We start from the raw sequence: 10,945 nt of genomic DNA, 5'->3' as shown, positions 1-10,945 counted from the left end.
TCTGCCATAAGGAGCTGAAGTGCCAGGAAACGACAACAGGGCACAGGCCGGCTCCAAAAATGCCCGAGATTTTGCCACCAAGCTCCTCCACGGGGCCTGCCAGGAGAGTTTTGCAAATGAAATCAATCTGAACATAACTGATGAGAAACATCTGCAGGAGAGAAGCCAATACAAGCAGAAATCGCTGAGTTTCCCACTGCAGAAAGCTGCAGTGACTTCCCCAAAGCTTGGCTTTTCCGCCTTTGCCTCTCTGTCCCAAGGAGGACACAGCCTTCTTTCTGGAAACTTCTCCCGATCGTGCAGATCAACCCTCACTCAAACCCTCTCAGCACTTCTGCGGTATTTTTGCCGAGGGGTTGTTTGTCTTTGTTACTATGCTGATAAATTTTTATAGGAAACAGGTGTGAGGGAGATTTCTGTTCCCAGTAGGGTGCTGCCTATCCCCTGGAATTTGGAAAAGTCAGAAAAACCCTACCGGCTGATCCGGTATGTCCTCATCACCCCCAAACACAAGACGAAGATACTGCCCAAATGCAGTCTAGGAATTTGGGGTGCTCTGTAATTTCCTCAGAGAAGCATAGCCAATGTCAAATGGACGATGGCCTCATTCATTGTGACATGTCTCAGATGACGTTACAGCAATGAGAGTGACCATTTGCCTAGAGCTAAGAAAAAGGAGAGTTAGATGGTAAAAGTCGGACAGTGGTTGTCTGGAAAATTCCAAGGGAAAGAATACCTTGATATCAACTGATATTGGATCCTCAACAGCTATGTCTACAGAGTTGGAAAATTGGAACACCCCCAAGAGATATGAACATGAGACATATTGTTTTGGCAGTGTCCAATTTCCCTTTCCTGAATCCATTTTTACCAAGCAGCCTTCTCAATTTTAATTTAGTATGCCACCCCCACACCCCGCCGGAGGATGCTCAAGGAAGCTGCCCAGTTCCCGTCACACTAATGGGTATTAGGTATTAGGTACTTTATCCATCAGGTTCTGTAAGTTTAACCAGCATGTATTTGAACAAATATCTCCAAATTAGAGATATGACACCTGCAAGCTTCGGTTCTGGCCTGGGCCCAATGGTGACGGATGGGGCGGTGATCCAGTATTCAGGAACCTTTGAGTCCAGAAACAATTAAACCATCTGCTAGGGAGCTGGCCTGCTTCTTCAGTCCTTGGAAGGCTAACTTCACCACGTGGTATACTGCCAGCATAAACAATAAGCTGACCTGGACCCAGAATTTAAACAGTGTCATCTCATGTAAACGCTAAGAAATACCTTCTTGCTGAAGCAGTCTGTGTTCAGGATGGGTCACAAAAGTACTTTGGGGCATTTGAATTTTAAACTCGCAGTCGGGTCTGCCTTTCTCCTCTGGGTGAAGAGCCTCGTTCACATTGCCTGGCCTTCCAAGTGTTGGTAGCAGCTTAGACGGCTGAGAGAGCCCTCTGCTGATGGCGTGGCTGTAACTTCAGGGCACACGGCAGGGAGAACTGGGTGAAGTCTAAAGACCTCCCAAATCTTAGACGTGTAACCTTCCAGTCTGTGGAAGGAAAAAAAAAGGTCTGGAAGGGGGTTCACCTATGCATTGAAAGGGCATGTGCACACACATGCTCCTACACACACACACACACACACACACACACTGTAATTGGGGTCCCTGGTCCATTACAGAAGCCTCTGCTCTCCGTGTATCCTGGTGGAAGTACCAGTGGTGGCGAGTACAGGAGTGGGAGGTGCCCAAATATACCTAGAGTCCCAGAATCCCAGGACTAGGGGGAACGTTTACCCTTTGTGGTGTGTCCAGATAAAAGAACTTCGATGATGCCACAGCCGGAAAGAGCAACTCTTCCCAGCAGCTGTGGCCTTGATGCTGGAGGTTAACAGCTTAACACCCGGCGGTGGTGCCCATTTCTGAACTCTGAAAATGAATGGCGATAAGGACAGGCTGCCCGCCAAAGCCTGGGGTGTGACTCCCAGGAGAAGCGCCTTCTATTTTAAGACCTCTCTCTGTCCATGGCTTGCTGCCCTGCGCTCTGACGCATGTCCCACCTCTTGGTCTATCTGCTTCTTCAACTCTTTTCACACTGAACTTCCTTGGGTTTTCAACCCATGGGCACTGATGACGGCTTGCTCCCCAACTCATCTAACTCATCGGAATGAGCAGTCATTTGGTGATGTGACTCAAGTACATGCCCCAGATGCGCTTAGAAGAACCCAAGGATGGGAAAATGACTTTGGCCCAGTGGTTAGGGCATCCATCTACCATATGGGAGGTCCGCGGTTCAAACCCCGGGCCTCCTTGACCCGTGTGGAGCTGGCCATGCGCAGTGCTGATGTGCGCAAGGAGTGCTGTGCCACGCAAGGGTGTCCCCTGCGTGGGGGAGCCCCACGCGCAAGGAGTGCGCCCGTGAGGAAAGCCGCCCAGCATGAAAAGAAAGAGCAGCCTGCCCAGGAATGGCGCCGCCCACACTTCCCATGCCGCTGACGACAACAGAAGCGGACAAAGAAACAAGACGCAGCAAAAAGACACAGAAAACAGACAACCGGGGGAGGGGAGGGGAATTAAAATAAAAATAAATAAATCTTTAAAAAAAAAAAAAAGAACCCAAGGAAAGGGAGCAAACGTGGCCGACAACAGAAGCGGACAAAGAAACAAGACACAGCAAATAGACACCAAGAACAGACAACCAGGGGAGGGGGGGAAATTAAAATAAAAATAAATAAATCTTTAAAAAAAAAAAAAAAAGAACCCAAGGAAAGGGAGCAAACGTGGCCGACAACAGAAGCGGACAAAGAAACAAGACACAGCAAATAGACACCAAGAACAGACAACCAGGGGAGGGGGGGAAATTAAAATAAAAATAAATAAATCTTTAAAAAAAAAAAAAAAGAACCCAAGGAAAGGGAGCAAACGTGGCCAATGGAACACCCAACTCGGCCTGGATGAAAGGGAGCAAAAACACAAGAAGGTCCTTTTTCTTGAGAGGGCTCCCCTGAAAGGCAAAAATAACTGTATAATTTCACACCACATAATATAACCAACACCCCTGCCAAGTACCTGCCGACACAGAAAGGAACTTTCTCAGGAAAATCAACAGGACAAAAGCTGCTACTCCCCTGCTCAAAAACCTTCCATGGTTCCCCATTGCCCATAGAAAACCTACAGCCTTTAAGAGGCTGTTCAAGGTTCTCTCCTTCTCCTGCCAAGACTTCTACCTTCACTCCTACCTGCTCCTACACGTGTGCACACAATGCTCTCTACGTTGTCACCTCTTTTTTTTTTTTTTCTGCTACTATTCCTTCCTTTTCCATTTGTCAGGGGCCTGCATATCCTTCAACAGTTAGCCCAAACTATTAATAATTCTTCCAGGAAGGCTTCTCTAGCTCCCCCAGGCAAATTCTTCTCCCCCCAGTGTTCCCAAAGGATTTCATTTATATTCTTGACTGCCGCTGCCGTTAAAACGCTTCTGTATAGTCCTCCAGGGTCTGTCTCCTCCATGGTTTTGTTCATTTTTGTGCCCTCCCTGGAACTCCCACTTCTACCATGTCACTCCCTTAAATATACTAAGTTGAGCAGTTCCAACCAGTGTTTGTCCTTCTAAGAGGTCGTCAGGGTGGTGCATGGACTCTGGAATCTCTCAAATTCAAGTTCGAATCCTGGCTTTTCCATTACCAGCTTTATGAGCTTGAACAACCCTAACCTTTAGTTTCCATAGTGCTAACCTCAAGCCGACAAAGTCCCTCTCCATAGGACTGACTTTAGGACTAAATAAGATTTCAAGTATCAAGTACTCAATGTCTACCTGGTTCACAACAAAGGCTCAGTAAGTAGAAGCTATTATGCATCCATGATTTAATAATTTAACACACTTCTGAAAGTTCTCTTTTAGAATTACCTTCAAGGCCCTTTCATAAGCCACACAGAAAAACTAGGACTTCTTCTGCCTTTTGGTTGTTGGTTTTTTTTCACTGTTCCTTATTTTGTACTGAAATAACATTACCTTCTTTTTTTTCTTGCTCCCTCCCCCCACCCCCTAGTTGTCTGCTCTCTGTGTCTGTTTGCTGTGTGTTCTGTGTCTGCTTGTATTCTTGTCAGTGGCACCAGGAATCTGTGTTTCTTTTCGTTGCGTCATCTTTCTGTGTCAGCTCTCATGTGTGTGGTACCATTCCTGGGCAGGCTGCACTTTTTTTGCACAGGGCGGCTCTCCTTACAGGGTGTACTCCTTGCGCATGGGGTTCCCCTACACAGGGGACACCCTGCATGTCAGGGCACTCCTTGCGTGCATCAGCACTGCACGTGGGCCAGCTCATCACACAGGTCAGGAGGCCCTGGGTTTGAACCCTGGACCTCCCATGTGGTAGACAGACGCCCTATCAGTTGAGCCAAATGCGCTTCCCAACAATGCCATCTTTGAGTCTCCATTTCATTAAACAGATTTAGCTAAAAATGATATTTACGTATTTGAAAAATCAAATCCATTGTTTAAGGAAAAGGTTTGGCAACCACTGACTTTATGTTTCAGGTACTTGTGAAATTCCAGAGGCATTGTTCAAAAACTAAGCTTTGTTTAAACAGCATTTATATCTTACACAAACATCCCAAATGTTCTCCACATCTAGAAAAAGTTAAAACATACTGTTCCCTGCTTAACTCAAATCAACAAGTGTTTATTGAAGACAAAGGCAACTGAGGAATGACAGTTGAAAAAAAAAAACAGATCCCACAACATCGAATCCCAAGAAATCTAAAACTTTCCAGGCAACCCAACCTGGAAGCTGAGTTAAGCTGATATTTTGGATGGCTCTAGGGAACTTCAATGGAGTAATAATCTCCGGGCTCCCTTCTGGACTTGAGAATAATTGTAATTATTACCACATATCCTAATTTTCCAGTGCTTAAACTTCAAGGTCCCTGAATTCACTACTAAGAGCTGCCAATGCACTCCTCTTTCACGAATGGGTTATTATTCATTTCATCAACAAGGATTTCCTAGCTCCTCTTATGAACAAATTATTGGACACTGTATGAATTACAGAGAAGGTAACGCATGACCCTGCCCTCATGGGGGTTTCCAACCTAGGAGATAGATGCACCCATATGCCAATTCTAATCAAAGTGTAAGGCTGTAAAGAATCTGCGGCAAGTCACACCTTACTCACACTTGAACGGTAGAAACGATGCCTGCTTTCAGGGCTGGAGAGAGAAAGAACCTGCAGCTGGGCGAGGTCACAGAGACGGTGGCATTAAACGCTGCCCTGCCAGGTAGAGAGGCGTGCTTCAGGAAAAGAGAAGGGGCACTCTTCCAGGCCAGCAGACCGCCGCAGTCACAGCACGGGGGCATAAGTGGCCACGGAAGACAGAAAGCAGACCAAACCACTTAGGACACAGGCTGAAAGCCGGGGCCGGGGTCTGCACGTGGAAAGGAAGGGAAATTTGGGGCTCGAGTGTAAAGAACCTGAACGGCAGAGGTAGGAATTCATTCTTCACCCTAGGTAGATGAGGAGGTGGCACATGCCAGCGGTCCAAGATCGAAGCTGGGCAGGGGAGATGAGAAATGCCCAGCTGTCAACGGGCCCTTCCATCCTCAGGCAAGTGCACCCAGACCCCCACCGCCGACAAAAAGATGTGGGGGCTTAGCTGTCCATTGCAGGTTCCCACATGGAAGGAACCGGCCGTTCTGGGGTTCACCACGCACCCCCTGAGGTGCTGTTGCCCAGAGGAACAAATCTACTCGGGGGAGCCGGTGTAGCTCAGTGTTTGAGCACCAGCTTCCCACTTGCGAGGGCCTGAGGGCAATCTCCCACCCTGGTGCCCACCCCCCCCCCAAAAAAAACAAAAGGAACTTGAAGGACCCTGGAGAGACGCCTGGTAGGCAGCCTACCCTGACGACCTTGAAGATTAAGCACTGGAAAATTAGGATAGGTGGTAATAATTAGAATCGTTCTCAGGTCCAGAAGGGAGCCTGGAGATCATTACTCCATTGAAGCGATTCTACACTGGTGGTGGCCGGAGAGAAACGGTCCCTGGTGGTGCCACCACCGCCTCGGTGTCCGGGAGAGGGTGGCAGGGCGAGGTGCTGGCTGGCATGGCACTGTCCGCAGCCTTTATTTTATTTTTTAATTTTTAATTTTGTTTTTAAAAGTTTTAGATCACAGTAAAGTCGCGTCTACAATATAGAGGACCCTCATATATCCAATGTCAAACCCTTTCCCCCCTTCCCCAGTAATGATCTTTCTACGTTTTCGCGCTGTATTTGCTGCAGCTGATGCACAGCTATGGAAACAGAGCTGTGGAACGCGGCTCGACGCCCGCAGCCTTGGCTCCCGGCCCCGCCGCGCCCCGCACGGTGCAGGCTCAGGTGCTCGTCAGCCCAGACGCGCCCCAGGCCGGCGGGATCTGCGCCCTCGAGTTCCCGGGAGGCAAAGCAAACCCCCCGGGCAGCGCGGGCAGCCGCGCGTCCCACGGCGGGAAGCGGCCCTCGAGCCCCCGGAGGCGGCCGGCGGCGGAGCCTCGCGGTGCGCGCCCCGCAGAGCGCAAGGGCACCCGGCGGCCGCGCGGGGAGAGCAGGGGGCGCCGCGCGGAGGAGGCCACAGCCGTGCGGACCGCCGCGTCCCGCCACCTCCCGCCACCTCACCGTCACGCTTCACTTGCGCCCCGATCCTGCCCCGGGGACACCGCGCGGTTCCCGCCAGCGCCGCGCCCGGGTGCGCCACGCACGCCCTGAAGCGGTGCTGCCCACAGGCCCAGCCGGGTCCGATCGCAGGGAGGGCGGGCGGCGACCGTCCACGTGGGGGTCGTAGGGGACGCTGTAAACGGAATTCGAGGGGAGCAGCTGCAGCGGGGACGGAGCAGCTCGGTGGTTGAGCGCCTGCTTCCCGCGTACAAGGTCCTGGGTTGGAGCCCCGGTACCTCCTAAAAGCAAAAAAAAAAAAGCAAACAAACGAACAAATCGACTCGGGGGAGCCGGTATTACCAGGTCCTGAGCGCAATCTCCCACCCCGGTGCCTCAAAAAAAAAAAAATGAAAGGAATTTGAAGAACCCAGACGCCTGGTGGGCAGCCTACCCTGAGGAAAGTCACAGCCACAGAGGCCTTTACTTCAAAAATACTTGCTTCCTTCTGCCCCGATTCCACATCCTTAAACTTTCCTACACATTTATTTTTAGGGTTTGTGGATGGGCTTTTTGTTTTGTCTTTGGTCATTTTAATTTCCAAAGACAGAGTCCCCTATTTTATTTTATCGGCCTCTTCCTCCTTAATCTATTCCTTTTTATGTAATTATTCACACACACACACAGCTGACTAGTTTGTAAACTCCTGTGGATATCATAAACGTCCAATACATTCCTATAGAGAATAATATGAAAATGTATAAACCTTAATGGGTCTTCTTACCGCCTCCCCACTCAAGGATTTTTTTTTACTAAGGTAAAATTCACGTAACATAAAATCAACCATTCCAAAGTGCACAATTCTGTGGCACTTAGTACATTCACGGTGGTGTGCAGACATCACCTCCTTCCACTGATGCTTTGGACATCAATGGGTTTTTTTCCAGTGACTGTTGCTGACTCATTCGTTGAGTCCTAGAGCAAGCTGGCACACTTAAGCAAAACACAAATAGTGCCCGAAATGAAGATCCTGATTCCAAATTGTGTCCTTGTTTTGGCCAAAGGTTTATTTGCCCTGAACAGATGATTGGGGTGATATAGATTATAAACCATAATTCAAATGACAAAGTGGCCCTGACAGCCAGGTCAGTGGGGAAGCAACCGCCTACTTAAGGAAAAGGGCAAATCTGCAGCCTTCCTGTTTCCTGCTTTCCTTGCCTCCATCCCTCCTTCTTCACCCCCACACTCCTGCCTTCCCTAGCCTGCCCATGACCCTCATCTCTCCCCACCCACTGAGCTCAGATGCTCACTAACTCTCCCTTGCACCGTGCCAGATGTCTTCTCATTGGTCTCCCACATAAATATCCTCGACAGTTTCTACTTTTTTCCCATAAATAAAGCCCAGCCTTTGTAACCTAGTGTCCAAAGCTTCATCTGGTGCCATCTCGCCTCTTCTGCCCCCACTGCTTAGGAACCTCAAGCTTCCACCACACTGGGTGATTTCCAGTTTCCCAGACTCCCCAAGGCCCCACACCTCAGACCCTTCCTGCACTTAAGGAGGATTCTTCCCCCAAATCCACCTAGCCGGGTGTTATTTATTCTTCAAAATAAAGTTCAGGGGAGCAGGTGTAGGTTGAGCGCCTGCTTCCCACGTATAAGATCCTGGGTTCAATCCCCAGTACCTCCTAAAAACAAGCAAATGAAAAAAAAAAAAGTTCTCATTGAGGAACAGGGTAGCTCGGTGGTTGAGCACCTGCTCCACCTGCTTCCCTTGCACAACGGCCTGGGTTCAATTTCCAGTACCTCCTAAAAAATAAATAATAAAGTTCAACCACTACATCCTTCATTAAGTCTTCCCTGTAATTCCCACCTGGAATTAATTTCTCTTCTTTTGAACCATGACACACTTGATACCTTCCTCCCTGTATTTAGCACATTCTCTATTACAGTTTCCCATGAGCACGCCTTCTTTTCTTTTTTTAACCAATTAATTTTATTGATACATATTAATAAAGCATATAATTCATCCAAAGTGTACAATCAATGGTATTTGGTATAATCACATAGTTGTGCATTCATCACTTCAATCATTATTAGAGTGTTTTCAACATACCAATAATAATAATTTTTAAAACTCATCACCTCTCAATCTCTTCATGCTTCCCCTGTCATACATAGCTACTATCATATTTTTTCCATCCCTCTAGTTCATTGGTATTTGTTTTGTAAAAACAGTCTTATATATGCAATATTACCCATATTCATATTTCACATGAGGTTTCCCTATGCTATGCAGTCCCATGTTACATTTTTTTTCTTTCCTTCTAGTAATATACACGTCCTTAGACCTTCCCTTTCAACCGCTGTCATACCCATATAATAGCTCTGCTAGTTACAAATACTACGATGTGCTCTCACCATTTCTATTCATTTCCAAAGATTTACAAAATAACTTTTTTTACCAATTCTGCACAGATTAGCCCTCAGCTTCCCATTCTCTAAAGCCACTCCATTTTCTGGTGGCCTCTATTCTAGTTATCAACTCCATGAGTTTACACAATACATTTAGTTCATAATAGTGCAATCATGCAGTATTTGTCCTTTTGTGTCTGGCTTGCTTCACTCAACATAACGTCCTCCAGGTTCATCCATGTTGTCGTATGCTTCACGGCTTCTTTATAGCTGCATAATATTCCATCGTGTGTATACACCCCAGTTTTTTATCCATTCATTGGTTGATGGACGCCTGGGTTGTTTCCATCTTTTGGCAATCATGAATAGCCCTGCTATGAACATTGGTGTGCAGATGTCTCTTTATGGTGCACATGCCTTCTTTCCCCCACTAGAATGGGAATTCCTGAAGGCAGAAATTGTACCAGAATTCTACCCTCCATACTATCACCCTGCATTGTTGATTTCGTGCGATATGTCCTCGGTGACTAATTGTTGAGTGAACAATTAGGATGCATGAATAAATGAGAATATAGAGCAATAGTAAATGATCGTGGGGATGAATGGAATCTCAGTATTACCCAGATTTAAGGAAAGGGAAAGTCACTCCAGCTATTCATCAGATGGAACCTCTTGCTTCTCCTTCCTGAGTGTGATTAGCCTCATTTTACAGATGAGACCACTGAGGCCGAGGTAGACTCGATGGCTTGTAAACTCACTTACCGACTCCTTCTGTACCAAGACGGTCAAGGGGAGTCTCTTTTTCTTCAGTGTCTGGCACATATATCATGGGAAGACCAGAAAAAAAACACCCTGGTCTTTTCCATCCTCTGGTTTTTGGCCCCCCCTTAGCCCCATGCCTGCAGAGAGGATTCAGATAAGCATATACCTGGGGAGGGGAGCTGTCTTATCACTAGCCAGGCGGACGTGGTCTCAGTGAGTCCAGGAGGCAAAAGTCTTTCAGGATGAAAACGAATTTCCAGAGCAGAGTCCCTGGGCATGGCGCGTAGGGGACTCCGATCAAAAGAAACGGCCCCACGGCGGGGAAGCTGAGAAAAAGCACAGACCCTCCACAGGCAGGGTCAGAAGAACGCCCACAAGGGTCCCTGCGCCCCCGAGCCACAGCAGTGCTGGGGCCCGCTGGTCTCCCCACGAGCTGGTTACCCCGAATGGGCTCAGGGCCTCCGACTGGAAGTGCTCGGGCTGAGCCCGGTCCCGTGGCTGGCAGGCTGCCGTGGGAACATTCCTGCGGCCCGGGATCAAGCAGAGAAGCAGCCCCGGGTGGGAGGAGCAGAACGCCGGCCCGCGGCACGGACGCAGGGCACGGGGGCCGAGGACGGCCGGGCCCAGGGCGCCCCAGCCAGCACGCTGGTGCTGACCCGGGAGGAGTCGAGCGCAGCTCTGGCAAATGTCCTCCCAGCTCGACGTGTGAGCACAGCCGTCCCTGGTGACAGCTCAGGGAGAAGATGGTGCTGTTGACACGTCGGGGGCCTCCCTGCCTGCTAGGACAGAGGTGGCCAGGCGCCCGGGAAGGGCAGCTGGTAGAGCCCCGAGGCAGCAGGCCCTCCTCTGGGCCTGTTAAGACATGGCTCGGTGCTGCCATTTCCCAAACTGGAGAACGGGGTTTCTCCAGGGTTATGTAAAATGCCAACCACTCGGTGGGCTACGTCAACCAGGAGGGGCAGCCGCTCCGTCCTCCACAGCGGAGGGAGCCTTCTGGGAAGGCCCTCCTGGCCCAGGGCCTGCTGGGGGCCCTGCGTGTGCTCTCCAAGGACTGCTTCCTCCTGGAGCTCCCGCCTCCTTACTGCCAGCCCTGGCCCCATTGGAGCCCCTCCCGTCACCACCTCCAGATCAGAACTTTGTCTTCCCCTCAAGCAG

The sequence above is a fragment of the Dasypus novemcinctus genome, chromosome 27 (genome assembly GCF_030445035.2).
Source record: "Dasypus novemcinctus isolate mDasNov1 chromosome 27, mDasNov1.1.hap2, whole genome shotgun sequence".
Classification (NCBI taxonomy): Eukaryota; Metazoa; Chordata; class Mammalia; order Cingulata; family Dasypodidae; genus Dasypus; species Dasypus novemcinctus.
Note: the sequence above shows the minus strand (reverse complement) of the source record.